This window comes from Rhopalosiphum maidis, chromosome 1 (assembly GCF_003676215.2).
Source record: "Rhopalosiphum maidis isolate BTI-1 chromosome 1, ASM367621v3, whole genome shotgun sequence".
Lineage (NCBI taxonomy): Eukaryota > Metazoa > Arthropoda > Insecta > Hemiptera > Aphididae > Rhopalosiphum > Rhopalosiphum maidis.
The window spans coordinates 80,997,051-81,023,267 of NC_040877.1; the positions used below are offsets into that span (position 1 = coordinate 80,997,051).

The 26,217-nt window shown below is 22.7% G+C and overlaps 1 protein-coding gene across 2 annotated transcripts in view; it reads right to left on the bottom strand.

Annotated features, from left to right (window-relative positions):
• The window catches only part of LOC113556570 (tachykinin-like peptides receptor 86C), a 110,801-nt gene extending 88,921 nt beyond the window's left edge, over positions 1-21,880 (bottom strand). For both annotated transcript variants that reach the window (XM_026961600.2, XM_026961599.2), the window contains exon 1: positions 21,764-21,880. The gene's annotated coding sequence lies outside the window, so the exon portion shown is untranslated. The remainder of the gene's footprint in view (positions 1-21,763) is intronic.
• Between the last annotated feature and the right edge of the window lie 4,337 nt (positions 21,881-26,217).

Below are 26,217 nucleotides of genomic sequence, written 5' to 3' on the forward strand. Positions count from 1 at the left end.
ATTGTTATATATTGATATTAGATTAAAGTTATAATTTATAATATATTATATATATATAATATAATATATCAATGTCAACCTTTAAATCTTGATACTTATTATTATGATAATCTATGAGGTGTATCAATATATAATAAAATACAAAATAGTTAATAAATTAGTCATCAATATAGAATAATTCATTATTATTTATTATATATATTTAAAGGTCACGATAAGTTACTAGTCATTGAACTTACAACAAATTTTTAGTTAATAAATTAATTTACAAGTTTTTAGATAGGTAACTATAATTTGCAAAACTGAAGAAAAATAGCGATTTGTTATGAAAATGCAGATTTATTGTATTTCAAATATAATAGGGCGCAACTTCAACATTTTTAGTTCCGTAAATTAACTCGTAGTATTTTTTCTACATAATAAGTGCATACAAAGTATGACATTTTTAATCGTTTTATTATGAAGCTAGGTAAGTATTAAATTTATGTTTAAATAGAATACAGTAAATAAAAATACAATTTTTACATAATATATACCTATGTACTTACATCAGAATTATGCATAATTACAAAATATTACTATATAATATGTATAAAAAAGGCACTCCATGATTAAGTTGTTATGTTTTATTAAAAAAAAATATAAATTAATAATAATAACATAATATTTTTAAAAATATATCTAATTATAAATCGTTTGCCCATTTTTTATGGATTTTACATTTTGTTATATCTAATATTAAAATACAGCGTGTAAAGTATTTAACGATGTAGCCCCATAGGCGCAAATAGAGGGGGTATTAGCACCCCCAATTTTAAAAATAGCACCCTCAAATACTTTTTATAATATCACAATCAGTAGCTATTCAACGCTATGCCCGGAAAATGAAGAGCTTAAGCACCCTCAGTTTTTTTATTGAAATTGCGCCTATGGATGTAGGTTAATGAAAAAGGTTAAAAGAAAATTTACTAAGTATTTAGATTTTTATGAATGGAGAAGATTATAATGTTGTAAAAAAATACTTTATGGAATATAAATATATGGTTGAGTTATGTTATTTCATAAAATAAATTAGTTTCAGTTTCATTTTTTTTTCATCATAATGTTTAATCTTTATAACGTATATCAAAAGTACAGATTTTTTTTGTTTTATAATAATATCAATTGAAATGAATTGTTACATAGAAAAAGTACGAGTAATTAAGCTTAAATATAATGACTAAAAACGAAATAACAATTTATAGACAACAGACAAATAATGATGTTTTTAAAATTAAAAATTAAATATAATTTACCTACTTATAATTAATACTCATTTACTCATTGGTTATTATTTTATTCATTATGATATCGAATAATAATAATAATTAAATTCATAATATGTTGGCTTTTATTTTTAAACTAACGTAAATTATTTAGTATTATAATATTTTAACATTTTATTTCACCAATAATTAAAATTTTAATTTTGATTATTTATAATTCATTTAGGTATCTGAAGGATTTAAAAACTTTTTATTTTAACTTTTTTATATTCAATAATAATATCTTTAATGTTTATCAATTTTGATTTTGTATGTTACATTTTTTTTATTTTTTGATGAATTTTTATTGTGTTTTACATTTGAACAAGTATACAATTTAATCGAAAGCGTGAAATGTTTTCTAATGTATTTTGATTTGTATACCCTTGAATGTTCTGGTTTTTGACAGCCAAGTAAGTCGGATAACAATTTAAGTCAAATCATGAGGTTCCAATTTAAAAAAAGTTTGTTTCCCTTTTTCAAGCTGTTCAAAAACTTTTAAACATCAGTGAAATATAATTGTATATTATAAAATTCAACTATAAATACTTATTATTTTTTATATTTCAAGAACGTAATTATACCATACGTAGGATTAACTTAATTTGTTATATGATTTCTAGTTTATATTAAGATTGCTTTGTGTTTAAGAATTATTTGTTACCAAAACGCTTAATGTGTGATTATAATAATTAGTTATCTTTATTTGTTTTATAACTTTTAATTATTGGAAATCGGAAATATCATAATATGTTTATTCATGTAACGGGAAATTATGTAATAGGCTTATCCATTTGTAAAAAATAAATGTTTTAAAATTTTATTATGAGGTTTGGAATATCATTATTGACTTTGATGTTCCAAAATATAATAACAGTTACTTATCGTGTATTTATAGAAGGTTGTCAATGTCACACATGCCTATTCATCACTTAATACTTTATTTAATTAACATAGGTAGGTGTATTATGTCAGCCGTAAGTTATCCTTTGTCTTATTTCATTTAGGACAAACTGTAACGTTAGCTATAAATTACATAAACTAGTCGTGCTTATATTAGCAGAGTGCTCGAAAAAGTGCATTTAGTTGTCGTTTTCACATTTATCTCCAAAAGTGCGGTACAAAAAGTAATGTATGGACCGGAAAGTATATAAAAAGAAATTTTAAATGCATAATTTATTTTCAAACTGAATGTGACCCGTTTCAAATGATACTTCTAACCATACGTGACTTCGTACAGATCACATTATCGAAATCTTTTATTAGTACCGCTTTTTTTTTTTATACAATTTTAAACTTTTTCAAGTTTACTTTTATTCTCTATTACTCGAACAATTGATTTGTTTTGAATTTATATACATATCTTAACCGATAGTTTAAAGCCGTAGCCTTTAACCATATATTTAAGATCAAGATTAGTTTGGATATTTGATCGTTCCAGATTTCAACTTTGTATTATTGGATTTAAATATATGTATATATGTATAATATGATTAATAAGAATAGGGAAGCATACTTTATTAAATATTGCAAATATGTCTTGTATTAAATGTATAGTGTCAATCAAACTTGTTAAAATGCTACGTGGCCACTCATACTCTGATGTGAACATGATAAGTAATAACTAATAATAATAATAATACAAAGCAATGCAAATGTAATATTTAAATATAACTTATAACTTATTTTATAATAATTAGTACTTAGTTACAGTGTTGTTTTTCAATTTTAAATCACATTTCATTTTCAAAAATAAAATACCTAATCATCATTTAGGTATAACGTCTAAAAAGTACAATTGTATTATTAATATAGTAAATTTGTACTTTATGATTTACAGTTAAATTTTGAGATTCTTTTGAATTTATTATACAAAAATTTCAAATGAAGTTTTTAAGTTATGTAAATTAAAGAGAATTTTATGTAGGTACATTGTTTACTGTCTGAATGTATATATATCTTTCAATGACTAATTTAAATAATTTTACTTGAAACTTACTATATATCAGAAACAAGTTGCGTATTTTTATTTAGATTTAATTATTTAATAATTATGTTATTTTAAAATATTTATTGTTTAGGTAAAATATTTTTAAAACTAATTAATAATATATAGGTATATTTCATATATTATTATATTATATTATTTAAATAATAATCAATACGTTTGAGGGATTTTTATTATATAACATGGCAAATACGAATTATGATCCTATTATTATAATGTTTATAATGTTTATATTACTGGAATCAGAACGCCATGGATTTATATATTTTTTTATTATTATTAAACAGCTGAAAATGGTTCATATTTGTTAACAAATATTATTTTATGATTCAAAATTAACAATTTATTAATTATTTTATTTATATGGCTTAATGCGAGCATCAATAATATTGAATATAAGTGTGTTTAAATTTTTTTCGGTTATTTTTAGAATATACATGAATTTTAAACACATACATTTTTCAGTAACCCTTAAAAACTTAATAACTCATGGTTTTATTAAGAACAAGTTTTATATTGCAATAGTTTACTATAGTCATAGAATTTAAACTTAACTAAACACTCGTCTTTATTTTTGTAACTGTTAGAGCTGATGGTATTTGATTTAATTACACGATATCTATTGTGTTAGGTATGTTGTACTATAAATATTTTAATATATTATTTAACACATGCTGAATTTTAGATTTTGTGCGGAGTGATGTATTGATTGATTTCACGATGACGAATGGTTTTTTCATACGTGTCGCAATAAGTGATAAGAAGTTGATAAAATGATTTAATTTTCATCTTTGAGGATAGGTTTGGATAGAAAATTGAATTAAGTTTGTATTTGTTTATTTTTATAATTGGAAAAAAATTAACAAATTAAAGAAAGAAAAATTCTTACAACAATTCAAAATTTGACAAAATCTATTTTTTTTCTGTTATTTAAAAATGAATAACCATAGGTACTTGAAATTATCATCAAATATATATATTATCTATTTAAAGACATATGAAATTTTTACAAATTTCGATTAAAAATTATTTTATTATAAAATACTTATAATATTATGTTAACCGAATTTTCAATATGTTAGCATACAATGTTTAAATATATATTTTTGCCACACATTAATTATGTTTGATTTCTATTTGTTATGAGTACACAAATAATATAAATTTATATTTTATACTTGTAATCCATATTAATGCAATTAGTCAACATTTTATGAATATTATAAACTAATTGTATAAGATCAGTGTGAAATGCACAACCAGAGTTAAATAATATATCAAAATTAATTTTACATTCACAGTTTTTGACATAAGGCTTTTTGAACTATTAAAATCTGTATACCAGAGGTCTTTGAAACTAATGAAACTATAATAGTTACTATTGATATAAGTATCTATGAATAAAAAGTACTTTATAAATAACAAAACCTGAGAAATTTTTATTTGATATGAAGTATATAATATGCCATTAAGACTTCGTGAAATAGATCTCTTTATAAAAATTGACCATTCCATAAAATGGAAACGGCTTTTTCACATTTTGTGAAATACGAGAATATTTCATAAAAACAATCGTCACTTTTTTTCATAAAATAATTACGCTAATTTGACATCATATAATTTTTTTACGATTTAATCGTTTACTTTGTACTCAAATAAGCATTTACTGCTCATATAAATTTCGATTATAAAATAATTTTTTTTATTAGTTAATAATAATATCTTATAATTAATTTAAAGTATTTATTAAGTACTTATTTATGACGCATGTTCTTTGTTCATTACAATGTGAGATTTTATAAATTTAGATGCAAGTTGTGTATATTCAAAGATTATTCTAGTTAATATACATAGTTATATTATAAATTGATAACTATTTAATTTTATATTAAATCTTAATTTAGCTTGAAAATGAGGTCGTAAGTACAGTTAATCTTTATATTGTCATTAAAAAATTATAGGAATATTATTTAAAATTGTTTATTTTATAATAGTAATAAGACAATAATAGTTAGTAATTATAAAAAATAATATATTTTATTTTTATATATCCTAAAAAAAAAAAAAAATGTTAACTCCTAAGGATATTAAATCTGTGATTATCGTCAATGTTATTAAGGTTATTTGTCATCTTATCATGTAATAAAACGACACGTTCATAGTTTTTATCAAGAAATGTCATTAGTATTGCTGATCCTTTTCAAAAACTTTCACATTTTATTGAAATTCTTAATGGTAGAACCAATAAATTACGAGTATCTTTAAAGTCTCAAAATGACATTTGAATAATATTATAGATTGGCTTTAGGATTTTATTTCTTTTTCAAAATAAAATTTTATGTTTTTTGTTTGATATTATTGTACGTTTTTAAGTTACCTTTTAAAAACTAAAAATTAAAACAAAAATAAACAGTATCGTTTATAACTATTTATAAAAATTAGAGTATTATGGTAAAAAATAATGTATACATATATTAGTACTACCTCGTTAACTTAGCTCGACACGCACCAACACGGCAACAGTGTAAACAAAGTCGTGATAATATTCAAATTTTGGATTACATTTTTAACTTAGACTTTATGGCTTACATATATTATGAGTTTAAGGTCAGAAATGGTGGGTACAATAGATTGTTAATGATGAAAGCTCTAAAATTTCATTATGTACTAACATCCGGTAATTTATTTTTAAAATTCATATAACATGAGTGCTTAAATTCAATTTTAGGAAAAAATCAATTTTTTATGATATTATTACTATTTGCTTTAATAGGTTTAATTTTGATATATTCCATACAACTTATAACTTTATAAGTATTTATAAAATATTCTATAAGGGATAAACTGTAATTAGTCTTTAATTTTCTAAAAAATACTAAAATACAATCAAATAACTCCCATATTATTTCATAATAATTACTAGGTACTTCGGCGAACTATTGGACTAAAATTGGGTGGAATATTAATATAAACATGACGGTAATCAGCTGAATAATTTTTTTATTTTTTCATAAATTAAATAATATTCATTATCATAATATTACCATGTTATCACACGATCACAGTATTACACATTTTATATAATACGTAATATGCATATTGTTACAGATTTGTATTAATTACATTTTTGGCTGTCAACATTTGCAAAACATACTAAGTTAATTTTTATTATATAAATTTCACAGCAGTTGCAGTTCTTCTCGACGCGCAACCTTAACAAACACCGGATCATTTTTGACAGTTGAATCGAAATTAAATCACGGCTTCGAGAATATTCAGGAATAACTCAGATAAATAGTTATATATACGTGGCAGTGCTAAGTATCTTAACCTAACGCTGAACTTAGCATTGTCAATGTCAACCATAGCTTTTTATAAAGGTATTCATTGTAACTGATGGATGTTAGAAACATATTATGCATATATTTAAAGAAAATTGTTATTGAGCAAGTAAAAAAAGTTCAGTATTTTTTAAATAATAATATTAACGATACAGCTGGAAAAGAAAATATATTTTTCCCAAACATTTCTGATAATTATGTTGAATCTTAAATACGATAACTCAACACATGTGTATAAATAACTATTCATTATTCTATGTATATTATGTAACCGTTCGTTTTGAATGTGGAAATCGATAAGATTTGTACTTTGCTGAGATGCGTCCATAGGTATTCTCGCGTATTACGTAATGGTAATATTATTATACGTTAACGCACAAACGGAAATACAGAGAGATGGGTATATACTATAAAATTTGAGTTTTGAAAAGCTCCGATTTCACCTGTTTGACTTTCAAGATGGTGGCCTGTCAAATTTCTGTTACTGAATACTGATAATAGACGTCACTTCAATTTTAGTCATTAGCAATATGTCATGCATTTAAAGTGCGTAAATAAATACTTTCTTGTAATAAAATCAACGACATGTTTAAGTTTTATTGAAATTTGTTCATCTGAGCAGGAGAAGATACTAAAATAATTTTCTATTTTTCATAAATTGACATTTGAGTTTATTTAGTCTAGGCATATTATGTATATATATAGTAATTAATCTAATCAGGATTTAATATATATATTTTATTAGGAGATATCTCCTATGAACAATTTTTGTTTCTAAATAATCATTCTGTTTACTTTTTTTTTATACTGTATTTTGCGTTTATTGAAAGCATATAATAAACACTACGTTTGAGAATATTGTATTATATCGAATTTAATAAATATATTGCAACATTTATGGGTAAATTGAATGAATATAATTTTATTTTTTGCGATCAAAATAGCAACTAAATATTTATATTTTTTAAAACCATTTGAAATAGTATAAATAAAAACAGAAACACATTAGTATGTTTTTTATAAATGAAATATCAAAGATTGAAATAAGATGAAAAACAAAACCCTAGTCTGAAGAACTAATGATGATATATTATTTTAATGTATATCAATGTATCTATTTAAAAATTATTAATATTTTAACAGTTAGTTGCAATATGTATTTAATAATCATATACTAAAAATGAATTATAGGTATATAACAATTATAAAAGAAAAAGAATACAATAAGAAAATAAAATTTTAAAATATTATCCACCAGTATACTTCATTGTATATTATAATATTAATATATAATATTTACATAAATATTTTGTTAACGAATTACAAGATAATTCAATTTAGTCAAATGATTAATGATCAGAATTATTATAAATCAACGTAAAGTACCTACCTATCAAAATTAATAATGTGCATGTTTTTGTCTGAATATTTGATAATATATAATCCTTTACCGAAAAACCTTGTAAAAACATCGTCCTATTAAAGAAATTCATTTCGCGGTCGATTTGGTAAGAAGTTTATTTTTTTGAAAGAGCGAGTTGCCGAATATGTACTAAACGTAAATTTGTTTATATAGTAAAACCAAAGTAAAAGTAACATTAAAAATACTGTTTATTATCATGATTAAATAGAAATGATAAATTTTAAATTTTGTTTATATTTTAAATTAAGATATACAGTTTATACAATATGTACTTTTTAGCTTAATAAGTAGGTATATATTATGATGATAGAAGAAAATGTATACATGCACTATTTGAATAAGAAGTCATCCATTAGGGGCAATCGAATGGGAGTTATTTAATTACTAAATTTGTTATAACAATTTAAAACACCAGTTTCTTTTTAGACAATGCCTAAGTTTGTTAGATATGGTTTGGACGAGTAGAGAGGTTCTTAATGAGTGAGTTTATGATGAATTTGAAGACAATTATGAAAGTTTTTGTAGAAGCTTACAGATTCTTCTGTCATAGTTTTTATTGAAAATATCTTAAATTTAATATTTATAAACATAAGATACTTTAAATGTTACGTAATATTTAGAAAATCCCTCGCTAAAATTTGGTTTGTAATTAAAAACTTTATATTCAATATCGCTTTTAAGTGTATATATACGAAAAAAAAATAAAATACTTAAAGAACAATTAGATAAGATAAAGGAAATATATGATATACTTTAAAGCGATTTTAGAAGAAATGTAGCTTTATCATACCACAAAATATGTTGTACTTTGATTAGTACTATATATTCAGTTTTTAATATATTATTTAAATAACATTCTTAATTTATATTATACTAATTTAGTTTACTGATACGAAACTGTTTGAAGTCAAAAATCTTGGAAAGTAAGGTATATATGAAATATTTTATTTATGTAATTGTATGTATAATATTATTGTACTATTAATACTAGATTATTCTACTCGTATGGTATGATTGCTGAAACTATTTAGGATATTATAAATTCTTTTTTCTTATATATAAGTTGTATTTTTTTTTTCAAAAACTAAATCTCACTATAGATCATAAAAATGTACAAATTGTGCAACTATAATGATAATAAAACATTTTTTTGTGTAAGTTTACCATAAAGATAGGAACCTAGCAAACAAAAATATTAGATAAAAATAATGCTCGAGACGCGTAAATCATTTTGTCATAAAGGCCCATGCTGATTTAATACCTACTATAGATACAAAATATTATTCCTCTGAGGTACACAAATGTCAAGTAATAAATTCAGCAGTTGACCGATATAATTTTTTAGCATATCATCTTTCAAAACCAAATATGCACATAGATGGAATATTCATATCATAAAATTAATATGATGTAGATTATGTAATATTAATTCTTAATTTAAAGGAAATTAATCATATAATATTATAATGTAATGTAAATATAAAAATATGTAGAAAAGTGTAATAAATAGTAAACCTAAAAATGTATTATTGTAAACATTTTCTAAACTAACTAATAAAATGTTTAAAAAAAAGGAATGCTATTATTACTGATAATGAAAATTAAAAATAGTTTAATCACTTTAACATTAACATTAGATTTGACTAGTGGGACTTTACTTTCTAACTCATGGTTGTATTATACACATTATATTTATTAGAGTGATAAATATATACGTGGACAATATAGTTATTGTTTTAAAATCTGCATCACTTATTATAATGTCATAAAATGATACATTATAGACAATAGACATATTATAATAAACTCTGGTTCATTAAAAAATCCCTATATTGCATATATGCAATATTTATCATTGGTTTTAGACGTATAATAATAATCGAAAAGAGTGCCAAATATCAAATATTTGTTTCTAGTCTATACTTTTTAATATTGTTTTTATGGTACATTAGCTGTATTGTTTTCAAATTCATTACTCATTACGTAATTTAATATAATTATTGTTTAACGTTTTACAAAACTGTAACATACTATTGCCTTCACAGTTTTTTATAATCATAGTTTATATTATATTAATAAGCAAATAAAATATAATTCTAAAAGTTGTTGAATTTAAAATTTTAATCGGACTATTACAAAAAAATTACAGTACACAAAAGCAGCAACATAAACATTTACATAAAATCAACTAGCATTTACGGTAATATGAAATTAATTTCGATGCTGATTTAACTACAATCTATTTTTGTTTACCTTAATAGGATAAATTCATGGATTTAGGGAATTGTAATAATATTCTCAAAGTAACCATAGTAGATATAAGCTATTCAAATAAGAGTTGTTTAGGCCTCAAGGATGTTAATTATTGAGTCGTTTTTAAACATTAGAAAAAATTAATTATAATTAATATTGATACTATAGATAATATATTATATTAATATGAGATTATAACATAATGTATAATATAACCATTGCACTTCAAAAATAAATTAAAATAGATAAGTTTATTGTTGTTTATGCATTTTACCAACATTTTGACATAGTAGGGTTTTTGTCCTTTACTTACTATTTCAATAATAGGAATTTCTTATTAATTTAACTGCTTAAATCACAATTAAAATCGTATTTTTATTATTTTAATTGTATTTTTAATGACTGCGTTGTGGTTATTGGTGATCATAGTTGACTAAGCAATAACGAATTTAATATATTAAATAAAAATAAAATATATTTTATGTTTATAATATTAAATTAATAGTTTTCCAATAATATTTTAAGATTAATGATTATAATGTTTACTAAATAGCGTTTTTCTAAAGGTCAAATACATCAAGAATAATTCAGTATAAGAAAATATTTTAATTATGTATTGATATGCCATAAATGTGGCTTATATAATTCCAAATTCTCCTATCAACCATTATATTCTCATCACGAGAAGTATTACAATTAATTATAAACATATTTCTTGGATTTCATATGTGTAATTTTTTTTTTCATAGTATGCACTTCTTAATCACACAAAATCATCAAATGTAATAATGTTTAATAATTTGGTTCAACTTTAGTTAAATGATTATTATATTAATTTAAATAAATATCTACGATCTATGAATCTTTCGATATTATCTTATTAGCACTATTTGTAGCCTTTATAAAAATATAAAATGTATTTGTTTACAGATAGTTTTTTTATATGTATGTTTTTCTGTAGAGTTTTCTGTTATGGAGTTTTATGAAAGATTCTAAATTAAAAATAGTCCTTATATTTTAAATCCACTTTAATTAGTACACCGAACTCTTACAATTTTTTCAGCATGCTGATATTCAAATAAAAATCCGCAGAGAATCATTTTTGAAATAATTTTTGTGGTAAAGTTAAATGTTAATGCCTCAATGCAAAATAATACGTAACACATCCACCCACCCTAGTGGTGCACACAGTCCTAGAATTAAATTATTATTAATATTATTAGTGTTTTAAGCTTTTAGATCCTACAACAATACTGTACAAGAGTACATAGCATAGAAATGTATTATAATATAAACTTATGAAATATAATAAATAAATGAATACTCTATATTATACATGTATACACAAACCTATTTGTATTAACTTTGCAGAATTTTAAGTGATAAAGCCAAGAGCGTTGTTAGCAAAGAATCTATTGTGTAGATTAAGGTATATGGCCTAATCTATAATAATGGAAAGTCAGCTAAGGGTTAGTTTTATATGGAGATCGACAGACATAATCGAGAGTCATTAATAGTCTAGGTAAAAAAGAAATGTATACAAACAGGAAGTGTTGTACTTATAAATATTAAACATGACATTTAATTTTGATTTGTGTATTAAATTTCGATGAAAAACATTATGCGTAAGTACAAGGTACCTGCTCGTATCTACTGATTATTATTTAAAATTATTTAGATTTTTAATTTGAAATACTTTTGTTAGTATCTATAGCATTGAGACTATATATTGTGATGTTTTTGGTTATTTATATTAGTTATTAACACATCATACAATACAATTAAATATTGTGTATTGTAGCTAGATGTGATAATTTAGAAAGTTTATTTATTTAATGTTTATCTATAGGATATTTTTGTTTTATTTTTTACAGAAAATATACAATTTTATAAATGTCTTGCCACATTACATAAACGATAACATTTTATCGTTAAACGTTTACGTTTAACGATCATGTATGATAATAATACATTTAAAGAATGTTTTTATATTAAATAAATGTATAGTTAGTTAACATTTCATTTCACATCAAAGATTAAAATAAAATGTTTTGATACATTACATTAGGTTAGGCTTTATATTAATGCGGTATAAGTACTGGAAATTTGCTGCTTTTGAGTTAAAATTGAGTTTTGACCCTTCAAACTAGAGCCAATTGATTACCAGAAACCTTCCTTAAAATTGAATAACGAAACTATTTATACTGTAAAAAGTGTCTGTAGCAAAAAAAAAAACAAATTATAAATACATTATAGCAAAAACAATAGATGAACGTTCATTGCTTCGCTCAGAATCTAAAAGAAAAAAATTACCTGAAATACATATTTTGATTTAAATCATATATATTATATATCATGTTTCTTTGTATAAGTATTATATCTATATAAGTTTTTAAGTTTTTTCTCTCCAAAAAGTTGTTAATACGAAATCCGATTAAGATAAACGGTCACTGCTAGCTGCCCGCAAGCGTAAACACGTTAAGTCGGTTGGCTAAATTCATACGATCCAACCTAAGTTTTGTGACCGTGAATCATTCGTACAAAGTTAACCACGAACCCGTAAATTAACTGTTTTTTAGCATATTAATATATGAATACATATTTTTTTTTGTCTTCTGTAATTCAAAATTTTAATATTAAGAATTTTCAAATTGTTAGGCAGTTTTTTTAATAGTTTAATTTGAAAATTAATTTATTTGCTTATAAGGAATTAAATATTATTTTTCTCTGAAAACAGATTCATTTCAATTTGCATTTTAGCTTCCAAAACGCAGAATCATTTATAGATACTTATAGATATTTTATACATCAATATTTTAAAATTAAAACATTTATTTTATAAAGAAATATATATCTGTTATAGTATTTATCACCTTAAGTCATTCAAATTCTTCAATGACTGAGACCTGTCAAATGATTTCCACAAACTGAGATCATACATTAAATGTTAATTTAATATTTTCGAACTGAATTGTACGAATAAAACTTGTATATAACTTACAAGTAGTAAATATTAGTTAATTATTATTTAGGTTTTATGAAATATAATGTGAATTTTAGATGAATCATAATGAATTACATTGTATATCTTATACTAAAATTGTTAGTCGTAACAGAATATTGTTTTAATTATTTATGTATTAATGATGGTCAGAAATTATCAATGGACATTAAAAATAATATATTTTTGGAGAATCGTAGAAAAGTTTAAATTCAAAACACAACGTGAACATTATAACAATAATATGTATTTATTAAATAATAGGCATAACTACCTTAAGTGTCTAATTAAGTTTTGATAAAACGTTCAAAATATTTAATTTTTAAATAAAATATAAAATTAGTGAATTTAAACATAATATTATACCTCGCAGAAATGTATAACTATTTACTATATTACTGCGAATTTTTATTGAACTGAAGAAAAGTGAATATTTTGGTTTTTTGGTTATGTTTAGGTTAATAAATCTGGATATCTGAATTAATTAATTAGAAATACCATACCATCGAGCATAATATGATCATGCTATTATGGTTAAACATTCCCTTTAAATTTTTTCAATCAAATAATTACCTAATTTATCTTAAAAAGTTTATCATCAGTTGACTAACGTGGCGTTTACATGGAACTTGATTCGATTGTGTGTTACAAACATATATATCATTAATTGTATTGTTGGTCCACAGATTAATCCACAACTATCAAAAATACTTTACAATTTATTATCTCCCTCAACATAAGTATAGATTTTGTGATTAAAATCAAATCGAGAGGTTTAAGAAAAAAAACATTTATTTTTCTCGAAGTCAAATAAAAAATAAAACGGATATACGTAATATTTTAAAGTCTTTAGAAAATATCTTACTTTTAATGTTCAATATTTCATGTTGAAAATAAATTTAAAAGTTTATTAAAAACATTAGACGTTGTCAATTAAATACAAAAAAGGCCATTTTTTTAAAAACTATTTAATAATGAGTATTATTGAAATTAAAAATAATATTTTCCATCTGTACAAATTATTGCTTATCAATAAATTTGATTTGCTTGAAAGCTGGTCCCATAGAATACAGTCAAACAATAATTTATTTAAACGTTAAGAAAATAATACAAAATTGGGGATATTGTAGCTGAAATACATATTTTTTTCGTATTATTTTAAAATTATTAAAAATATTTAAGTCAGAAATATTTTAAAAATATTTTAACAATTTTTTTTTTTTTAATATTTAGTATACAATTTGTAAATCTATATATTATAATAAGTTTAAGCTATGGTGATTGGAGTGTTAAAGAATAATCCATCCAGTGATGGAACTTAACAGTATTTAAGCAAATTTAAAGTATTATTATAATATAATATAATATGTTATACGGTTATAGCTTACATAATTTTTAACAAAGAGTTAATTTCATTTTAATTGTAAAATGTCGCATATCTGTAAAAATATTGAGTGTTTAAATTTAAAGTTATGTCAATATTTAATACTAAATAGGTAAAAATTCCCAATCATAATGCACAGGCAATTTTGAATTTATATTTGTGTTAATTATAGCAATAAGTTACTATTTCAATAAATATATTATTATTTTTTTGTATACGTAATTCAAAGTTTATCTGTTAATTTAAATTATTTTTTTTTTTATTAAATGAGCAGAGATATTTAATTATTTTATAATAATAAAGATAATTTTAAATTGTTTTTTATTTCTACGTGTTAATAGTTTCATGTTTATATGTATCTATTTATATATTTATTTTAATATTTATACTTATCACATTATTAAATGTACACATATTATATTATATTGTGTAGCCTTTATACTTAAATAATTTATATTTCATAATTTTATGACAAACAATTAAATTAAATGAAAAAACCACTATTTTATACTATAATATTAGAGACTGAGGTAGTAGTCTGAATGAGGAATTTCAATTGTTCATGAAAGAATAGCCAAAGATATAAATATAAAAAAGACGTTTCTTAAACTATATGAAAAATATCACATTTGATTTCTCTATGATGTAAAAAAATGATAAATCCTATACATTTACTAAGAAAAAAAATGTTAAAATCAAGGTTTAATAAACTAACAATATGTATAGACCTGTATAATATAGCAAAACCTGCAGATAATTTTACTTTATTAAATAAATAATAAAAAGATAATACAAATTATTGAAAATATGATTATAAAAACATGAGTTGACAAATATATTTTTAAATATATTTTTATGAAACATATACATTTTTTTTTTAAAAAATTGATAGATCATTAACATTAATGAAAAAAATGTAGTTTCCAGTCAAATAATAAAAATAGAATGTATTTGGGGAGATCTACTGCAGTGCAATTTTTAATATTAAAACTTAATTTTTACACAGCTTAGTCATTATAAATTAATTTGAATACTATCTCAGAATATCACACATAAGGGTATTTCTCATGAATCACAATAATATAATTTATATTATTGTATATACAGTTAACGTCTATTATAAGACTCACGCATTTAAGATTCAATCGTTTATTAGACTCAAAATCGTCTGGAGCGTATTCAAATATATTATAAAAAATTCGGTTATAAGCTTCACCACTTCGTTTATAAGATTCAAATTTTGTAAAAAAAAAAATGGTTGTATAATGTAGGTATACGTAATAAATATACACATTTATAAAGAGTATAAAAATATTATTATATTGGTAATGTACAAGCATTTCAATTTATTATGTGAACAATTGAAAAAAAAATATCTGATACGTAGAACTGTTATGGTAGTTAACAATAAAAACCCACAAACTATTAATTAAAATAATACAAATAAATATAAAACCAAAAAAAAAAAATCAAGTAAAAAGGCTAATAAGTTACAATTAAAATGTTCAAAAGTCTATCTAAATTCTTTTTTTAATTAATTTGTTCAATGTTGTTTAAAAAGTTTTAAATTAATTATAAACAAGTACTACCTATTTACGAGCCATAAATTGTATTATCTTTGGGATTGTTAAAATTATTAGTTATGCCATATGTTTAACTTAATAAATATTTTTAGATAATATAGTGAAAATGTAGTGGTTTATTCACACCTTAGAAGTTAAAATGTTTTTAGTTAAATAAAAAATAATACTCATTATAACATAAGATTTATTTTGCATAAACTTTTATTAATCTAACTTTCAGTTGAATCTACTTTAGTATTTAAATGAATTTGTAACACTGTTTTTTTTTTTTTTTTTAACAATAATGATACTAAGTATATGTTTTTTGTTATTATAACTATTCGTTTTAATTTTAGATTTTTATTTAATTTTCTAAAATGTCTAAAAAAATAAACATAATAACAATTATTACTAGATAGAGGGGTTTATACCAATTCAGGGTTACTCTATTAATTATAAATTCATTAACGGTATAATATTAATTTCAAAACCAAACAGCCGGTATACTCATAAACAATTATTTAGGTCCTACAGTTTTTATATTATGTATATTTTATAACCGCCGTTGCAAAGTAGATAACGTAAATAATACGTATGCATGAAATATTAATAAACATACCTAATATGTGTATGAGCTATAAAGAATATCATTATTTTTAATCAGGGAAGCTTGAAATATACTTATAATTAAATTGCTGAAACATATTACAAACCGTGTTGAGATTGGTTTACACTAGGATGCGATAAATAATAGCCAGCCAACTTAATGTGAGCTTTATTGTTGCTATAATGAAATTGTATCAACGTAAAACGAGTACCGTCACAGAATGCGGACAATTTTAAATAACAGTATAAAATGTTTGTTACTTTACGCAGGTACATGTTTTATGCAATAAACTGTATTATTCGTACGAACCCACGATTATGTTCGCTCTCTACATAATGTGTATATTGCGTATACAAGGTGTTTCCGAGTGTTTCGCGAAAATGTTTAGAATGATATTATGCTAGTGAGTGAAATCGAAAACATATTTAACGTTTTGCAGATGTAAAATACTTTTAGATAGGTACATCATCATTTAATTATAAACATAGCGAAATAATAAATACACCACAAGAATTTTCATTCATCGGTATCCCAATTATTTTTATGCGTCAAATGATTTTTGAAATTTCCGACAACGGCTTCAACTCTTTAAAGAATTTAATGTTTGATTAAATAGATAATTTAAGCATTTGAAAATTAAGTATTTAAATTTTAAAGCTATCGTTAAGTACGTGAGCGCCTTTAAAAATACTGCATTTTGAAAACGCAAAATATATATTCGATTTTTTTTTACAGAAATGAGACCATACTTCGATTTTTCATTGAAAAACCGAGAAACACACTATATTGTACATTACTATATGGAATAGTGTGTAACAGTAAATTTTAATAATTGGTTTTGATTTAAATAATATAATATCTACATCGATATCATATTATGACTTACTTTAATTATTATTGTATCCGTGGTATGCATATTCCAACAAACTCATACATCGCAACGGTGGTACAGCTTTAATATTATATTGTATTAGTTCGTTATTATCATAATAAACATAATTGTAATTAGGATGTTTCCTCGTTACTTTCGTCGGAACGCGTGGTTAGTGATTATACGGGTTTTAATGGTTAGGTTACAGAACAAAGCATTTGCTTTTGCTTAACTCAAATTCAAGCAGAGTGCTATAGAAATTTATGTCATGTTACTAACATTTCAAATATGAAATTGTAAACGGTATTTTTTTTAATATTTTGGTGAAATATTTTTTTTCTAATATACTATTTTCAAGTTCTTATATTTTTTATTTTTAATTATAACTCTAATATGAAATGGCGTAGATGGTAACCACTTACCAAAACTTGATTTTTTATATAATTTTTTCTTTAATTATTGAATATTTAGTAATAATAATTAACTTTATTTTAATGTTTTAAATTGCATATAATAGAGTTTTTTAGTGTTATTTTGACGATAACGTGTGTTTTAAGTCTCCAATCCTGAAATAATATCATTAGTATTGAGTTGATAGTCAAAATCAAGACCTTTTATCAATGCTTTTAAAAATCGGTATGAAAAAGGAAATTTTTTTAAAACTAATATTAAAGATTCATAGAAATAAAAGTATTGAAATTCTAAGTTTTGTAGATTTTTGATAATATTTTAATGTTTTAATTATAAAATATACACTTATATATTTTTATAATTTATACGAAAATTAAATTTTGCAAACAAAACTATTCATAGTAAGATTGAGCAACACGTTATGATAGTTCTAATCAAAGTGGTATATCATTAGAGAGAATGCAAAATCCAATAATGAAAAATGATAGAGGCAAGACTCGTATAGTAATATTTTTGCTTAAGATTATCAAAGCTGAAAGTAGAGTGAATCGAACCTGCGAAAGTTATATTTTATGGAAAAATGTCATTTTGATTAGAAAATGAAGAATTATTTTCTAGAAAATATTTTTGTGGTCAACTTATTAAAGATATTATTAAAAAAAATATTTTTAACATTAAATAAATGAATTTTTGTATCGTATAACACTGTATAATGGTCGGTTAATATAAAATCGAGTATTTAATTTTAAAATAGTCTGCAACTTTAAATAAGCGATATAAGTTTTGAAAATGACTTACTCTTCTTTTAATAAATTAATTTTAATAAACAATAATCTAAATTAATTTTATTATAGTTTTATTATAGATTTTATTGGGTTTCAATTGTTTAAAATAGCTAGGTATAATAAATAGTTAATAAAAGCATCGATAAATATTTTATAGCAGAACTTGATAGAAAATATTATAATATGTTACTTAGGAACCCATTTTCAATGGCATACAATTTGCATATTTTTATAAAACGACAATAAGTATAGCAAAATAAGTTAAAAATTGATTTTTATCACAAATAATCATAATTTTAAATTTTGCTTCATATAACTTTGCATAGTATGTTGTTGTTTACATATTTATAATAGTTTTGAAACAACAGCTTTGTGTTTTAGTAATGAATATTTAATTTTATTTGCTACTTTAGCAATCAAGTGCTTCACCTTTCACGTAATTTTGTAATCGTTTTGAAATCGTAATCAAAAACTAAACCGCATCATATTTTCTAAAAAATTAATTTTTTATCTACTTTATTTAATTTAGGTGATTTTTAATAAATAATTTATGTTAGGTATCTAATTTCTTCTTTTCAAGAAATTAACAGTATTGTTGTAGACTCACAGACTTTGTCACTTAATGTCACTTTGTAAAATGTTGTTAATTTTATTGATTATTTTTAGCGTATATCATATATTTTACGATAATTTATGATACTTTTTTTTTTAAATTAATGCTACTCTGTACACATATTTAACACTGTCAAGTGTTAAAAGCTAACAATCCTGTTTTTGATTATAGCCAACGATAACTGATAGGGAGTAATATAATACTTTATTTTACAATAATAATCCATCAATCAAACGAGAACGACTGAAATAATAATCTTAAGAATTTGAATCGTAATAAAGTACCTAGCCAGAATAACAAATAAAAGCCTCACATTATTATTGTCTTTGTTTTATAAATTATTATCCTTATAAGTAAAGGATTTAAGGAACCTTATGGTCTGAACAGATAACCTGAAATATATAAATATAAGTAGACACTAAAAATACAAAAATGATTTCCAACAAGAATTTTAAATATTTTAAATACAGTATATTTTACAGTATTATGATTAGCAAATATATCTTATTTTGTTTAATATGTTTCGTATAATAACTATATTTTTAAAAAAAATATGTTATATATCTTTTATTACAATATATTATTTTTGTTTTAAAATTAAGCTGAAAATAAATAACAATTTATCAACTTAAGAATTAATTAAATTTAAATACATTTTGTTTTTAATTCATAATACATAAATAATATTTTATTTAATTTAATGATTTTTCGTTTGTGTTGTTTGAGATTCAAGAATTTATTGAAGGTGATCGAACATGATAAATATTTAAATTGATTTTTATCGATGATATACGTTCAATTAATACTTATTCATTTGTATATTAAAGAAAACAGCATATGATTATTATTAAATAGCGAACTTAAAAATACGTCATGTATATTATAAATTGACCGAAAACTTCTAAAACAATCATGTCATACAGAAATGGCACTAAGCATTAGAAATTATATTGAAATATACAATTTTTATATTGACATTTTATAAATATATTGTAAATTCCATATCTGTAGCAAACATTGTGCAATGATATATCATATATTACTGATATAAACATGTGAATATTGTTAAAAGCACACACAATGTGTTTATATCCCCTCTTTATTTAACAAATTACAAAAGTTCAAATAATTTTATAGCATACATATATTTTTTTAATCGTCTTACATTTGTATTATTGGACAATACTAGCCATAGTCATAGTCAATTTTGATTTCAATGCCTAAAACGGATCGTTAAAAATTGAATTTACGATCCAAATAAAATACGAATCTCATTATTTATGATACATAATTAAAACATTTTGAAATAATTTATGAATACTACTATAACGATTACTTAATTTTATGTAAATTTATATTAATAATTTTTAGTTCAATGAACAATGGAGGAAATTAACACATACAATAATGTGCATTATAACCTATAACCAGTATAACCATTTAAAAATAGGTAGGTAGTCGACAACGTTGTGTGATGGAAGTATTGGTAATTGGATGCTGAACGAATAAAATGTATAACTTAAAAGTTATTTATTAAATTTTATTATGATACTAAAAAAAAATTGCAATATCTATCGGGCGAATCGAAACTTTGCTCAAAATTATTTATCATAGTCAATATATTAATTATTTACTTTCAGTGTGGTCTGCTAGTATTCTTCTACCTCATTTTTAATAATTATCAATAAATTACTCAAATACTAAGAATTCTGTATTTATAAACCAAATAAACAAATACTTAACACGTATTTAGAATAAAATACATATGATAACTTATAATACATACAAATTGAATGAACTTTTATTTAAAATTAAATATATTAATTCGTTATTATGGAAAATGTATTATATATTTATATTTTTTTATATAATATATAATTTAAATTATGAGCTGTTGATAATATTCAAATACTATACTATTGAATTATCACTTAAGAACAAACCAAATAATGTAAGTCATGTTAAACATGTTTTGTTTAACAATAAAATGCAATAATTAAAATTGATCTACGAAAATTAAAATTCAAAACTAAGAAAACGATTGTATTATATTTTGAAATCGGCCCGTATACATGGTAAAATGTCAATAAATTTATATGTTTATACTCATTACTTGGAAATCTATTTCAAACATCTCTTAAAATTGTATATTTGTGTATAATGGACATAACACTCTTAATATTATATCTATTGGTCTTACCTTAAAAAAAAAAAATAAACAAACAAACACCAGAAAGCGCATACGAAAAGATATCCATTAAGTTAGTGTTTCGTCGTCGGGGATGATAAGCGTGTTCGAAAACTCGATCGTTCTCACTGGGTTCAGCACGTGTCACGACTGGTCGTGGGGTTTGAGAGTTCCGTCGGTTTTTCCTACAGCGCAAGGTCACATTTGTTTGTCCCACTCCCTATACAACTCTTATTCATGAAAACCCTATGGATGCGCGTGGGTACTACACCGGGTAGCGGAGCACTGTGAAATAACCATTCATGTTATAGCTGAATACAGTTTAAACGTTTATACACTAATAAAATAATTGTTATCGTTATAAATATAACATTTCTAGTTCTCTGCACCGCGTAGATATCTATATGTTAGTTTAAAATCTAAGTGTCTATAGCGTAAATTAAACATACCTATAACTATTTAATGAGCTAAATGTTACGTTTTAAGCTTAAATTATATATATATTATAACGAGCCAAATAAATGAGTACGTTTTTATTTATTTTGATAAAAACGTTTTTAGTACAAACAGTATACGGTTCTAACAGTCAGGATAATAAAATTATTTCTAAATAGGTAAAAATATACTATATGTTGAAATAATGTGATGAAATTTTAAAAACACGTTAAAATAATGTAATTTTAATAACTGCTAAGTAGCAACTTATATTTTATAAAATGCTAACAAGTAATTGAACATAGCGAAGCTTTTTGTACTTAAAACCATGGGATCTATACACGAGTTGATTCAGAATTATAGTTTATTATTATATTCAGAATGATAATATTATATTCTATGCAATATAATTATAAACATATATAATATATGCATATAAAAAACAATATATGATAATTTACTTTCTGTTAAATTTGTATAAGTATCGTACTTCAATCTTAGTAACTTTATAATAATATTAAAATTATTAAATATATTTATTTGATTATTATTATCTTTTATTACTATCTTATAATCTTATTGTAAATTGTAAATATATTTTATATGCATATTCATTAAAATGAAAAATAAAAAATTGATGGATGAGGTTATTATTTGAAAAATGAAGTTTGTATCGTTACAAATAATACTTTTTAAGCAGTAAGAAAATCTTAACAATTTGAAAAATTGGTCCAAATAAAGAAAAGTGAGCATGTTTGGCAGATTACGCTGTATACATAGTAAATACGTAATTTTATTTTGTTAAAGTTTATAAATTAACATTTTTTTTTTTTTTTGTACAATTAAATTAAATTTAATTTGAAATTGTAAATACAACGAAGGAAGAACAAAATGGTATTTTAATTAAAATTATTGTACCTAGTATAATATTTATAAGTAATAGCCAATATGTATCTACTTTAATGCTGCCTACACCCTTAATGTTTATAATGAAGGTACTATATTTGTAAAAGTTTTATTTTTTTTCTCTTTTATGTTGGCATACATAATGGTATATGCAGTGTATAATTATTAATTTAAACATGCGTTGTATTTACATAACTATTCATTTGATGTCAACCAACAATGTCGAAAATCCACAACGTTGTCGTTGTAGTAATGTGTTCAGTTTAAACTATGATCACATATTTCTACACGATTCTATAACTGATAATAAATTATCATATATATATATTACATAATATATGGGAACCTTTGATAAAAAAAAATAGCCTCTATAAAAAGTGTTATAACTTTTCTACTTTTTTAAGTAAAATGTCTGTTCTGTACAGCAAATACCAGCAATATTTCCTCTATATGTGTTTTCGTTATAAGAAAATCCAGCCGTTATAGAATTTATTGTCTAAAGTTGATTCCCTTAAATCTTACGACGATTATATTGTTATTACGACGGTCATTCCGTTTTGTGTCAATACGTAATTAAAATTGAGTCCGTCGTGTATATCTTCTTAGGGAGTGTTAGTTGACATTTTTCTTGTTCATATTCTGTTCTTATCTAAAACTTTATTTTGTTTCATTAACGCCATAATATGGTTTAGATCGTAAAATAAATCAAATTAGTTTTAGAATATTATTTACGACGATGCTTCATTGGTTCAATTTTGTAGAATTAATTTGCATTATATGACAAGTCATATCGTGTGCAATATAAATATATGCTTATATAATCTATGTAATGTATGTTATACTATATTAAATATATATATATATATATACATAGGTAATCATATTAATAGTATTGCATTTAATGTCATAACATTTTACATTTTACAACATCTACACTTCAATATTAATGTTTATTACCATGTGTATATAAATATATAGGTATTCTATAAACTGTCGTTTTGGTTAGTCAGTAAATATTTTCATCCATAGATATATAATTTTAACGTAGTTTATGTGTTGCTGAAAATGTATGACGTTAGAAAATTATTTTACGTAACGCATAAATATTTTACATGATTACATGTTTGTGAAATCTCTCATGATATTCAATAATATTTTAATTCATAATGAACAATTAAAGCAGTATACATTAAAGTTTGAAACGGTCGCCAAAGCTTTAATAATATTATTTATTTTTAATATAAACTTCACGTCAAATATTAACGATATTATGATACATTTTGAAATTGTTTTTCATTTATTTTTAAAACAAAAATTGTTTCATTTGAGTTTTGAAAGTTTTCTGTTTCTACAACGGCGTACTTCTCAAATGGCTCTTTAAGATTGAATTTTTCGTGATCACTGAAGTGCTTATATTATCTGTTTAGATGGCTTATTTTGTTATTTTCTTTGCGAGTTAGTTTTACTAAATTTTAGTTCAAGGAAGATTCATACTGATGTTTGAATGTTTTTAACTAGTTCATTAGGTGCCAGAAGTCGAAAGTGAGACGACAATATTATATAAAGCTACGTATTATCGTGCTTAGAGAATCAATACACTATATACCATATTATGCTAGTTAGGGTTGTAATGTCATAATCTATTATGGCATTTTGAATTGACACACAGCCACAGTCAAGTGAACGTACTTGAGAATTATATTGTGAGTTTTCTTATTGTTATACATTTTATACTAGACACATCAATTTCGTGAGTTATGTTATATGTATAACAAACATAGATTAACGCGTTGAAAATTCTTATAGTTTCATATTGGATTATATATTTCAAGCACAATAAAACGCATTTAATGGTTGTGAAAATATCTCTTTTAAAACATTAATTTAATTGTATTGTCTTTATTTAACCTTACCATTAGTTTAATAGTTGTGTGGGTATTTTTTTTTTATAGTTTTTTCTCCAAAAAAGTATACCTTTTTTGCTATTTTCAAGGTATACAATATTACAACAGTTTAATTATTATTTATTATAGAAATAAATATTCAAGTTCATAATTCATTACTAATTTCAGACAGAATATTTTTTCATAAATATTTGTTCGATTTTAATTACATTTTATTTGTAAATGATTTTACAGCAGTCACTATTTAAAAACATTTTCAGGTGTTATACTGCAGTATTTAGGGTTTGTTTAAATCGAGTATAATTTATTAAAACGGATAAATATTTAATACATTTCTATTCATACCATTTATAAAACATAATGTATTTACAATAATCTAAAATAATTCATAGTATTAATTTTAAATGCACAAAATAGTATTATTATTATAATAAGAGTACAGCATATTATTTATATCATTATCTACGTATAGTACTTATATTATATTATTTTTATAACTTTTAATTATTTAATTAAAGTAAAAAAAATTCAAAATAAATCACATACAAATATGTATAATAATTTTGTTTATATTAAATAAGGTTCAAAATAATTAAAATTGTAAGTGTTAACAACAAATTTGAATTTTACAACATCAATAATTAAAATAATTAATTGATTACGAAATAAATAATTTAGTAATTTCATAGTACAGAATTATTGTGAAAATAATAATATGCTTTTATAATATACATACAAACAAAGAACATTGTTTTGCAAAACCGTATTCAATAACTTCACAGGTAGGATATTAACGGTGCCTACAACATCTCCGCGATACCTATTGGTACTAATATTAAACTTCACATTACGCAAAATAACTGCTATATAACATCTCTGAGAATCTTTTTTGCACACAGAGAATATACTATTATGCTGGTGATTATAATCTACTTAAAGTTTCTTATTTCCTGTTTGAAATGTTTATTTTTTTGTAATATATATATATATATTTGTATAATAATCACTTTACTACAAGGTATTATTTATTTTAAGTTTTATTTTATATTAAGTATTGATAAATCATTTGTTTATATTTTGTTTCTATGCTAAATATGTTAACTAAAAACCATAGATCTTATTCTCTGAGTATAAATAATTATTATATATTATGGTTTGGATTCGTGGTATAAGTGAAGAAAAGTCCATTAAATTTACGATTTAAAATAACAGAATTGCTTT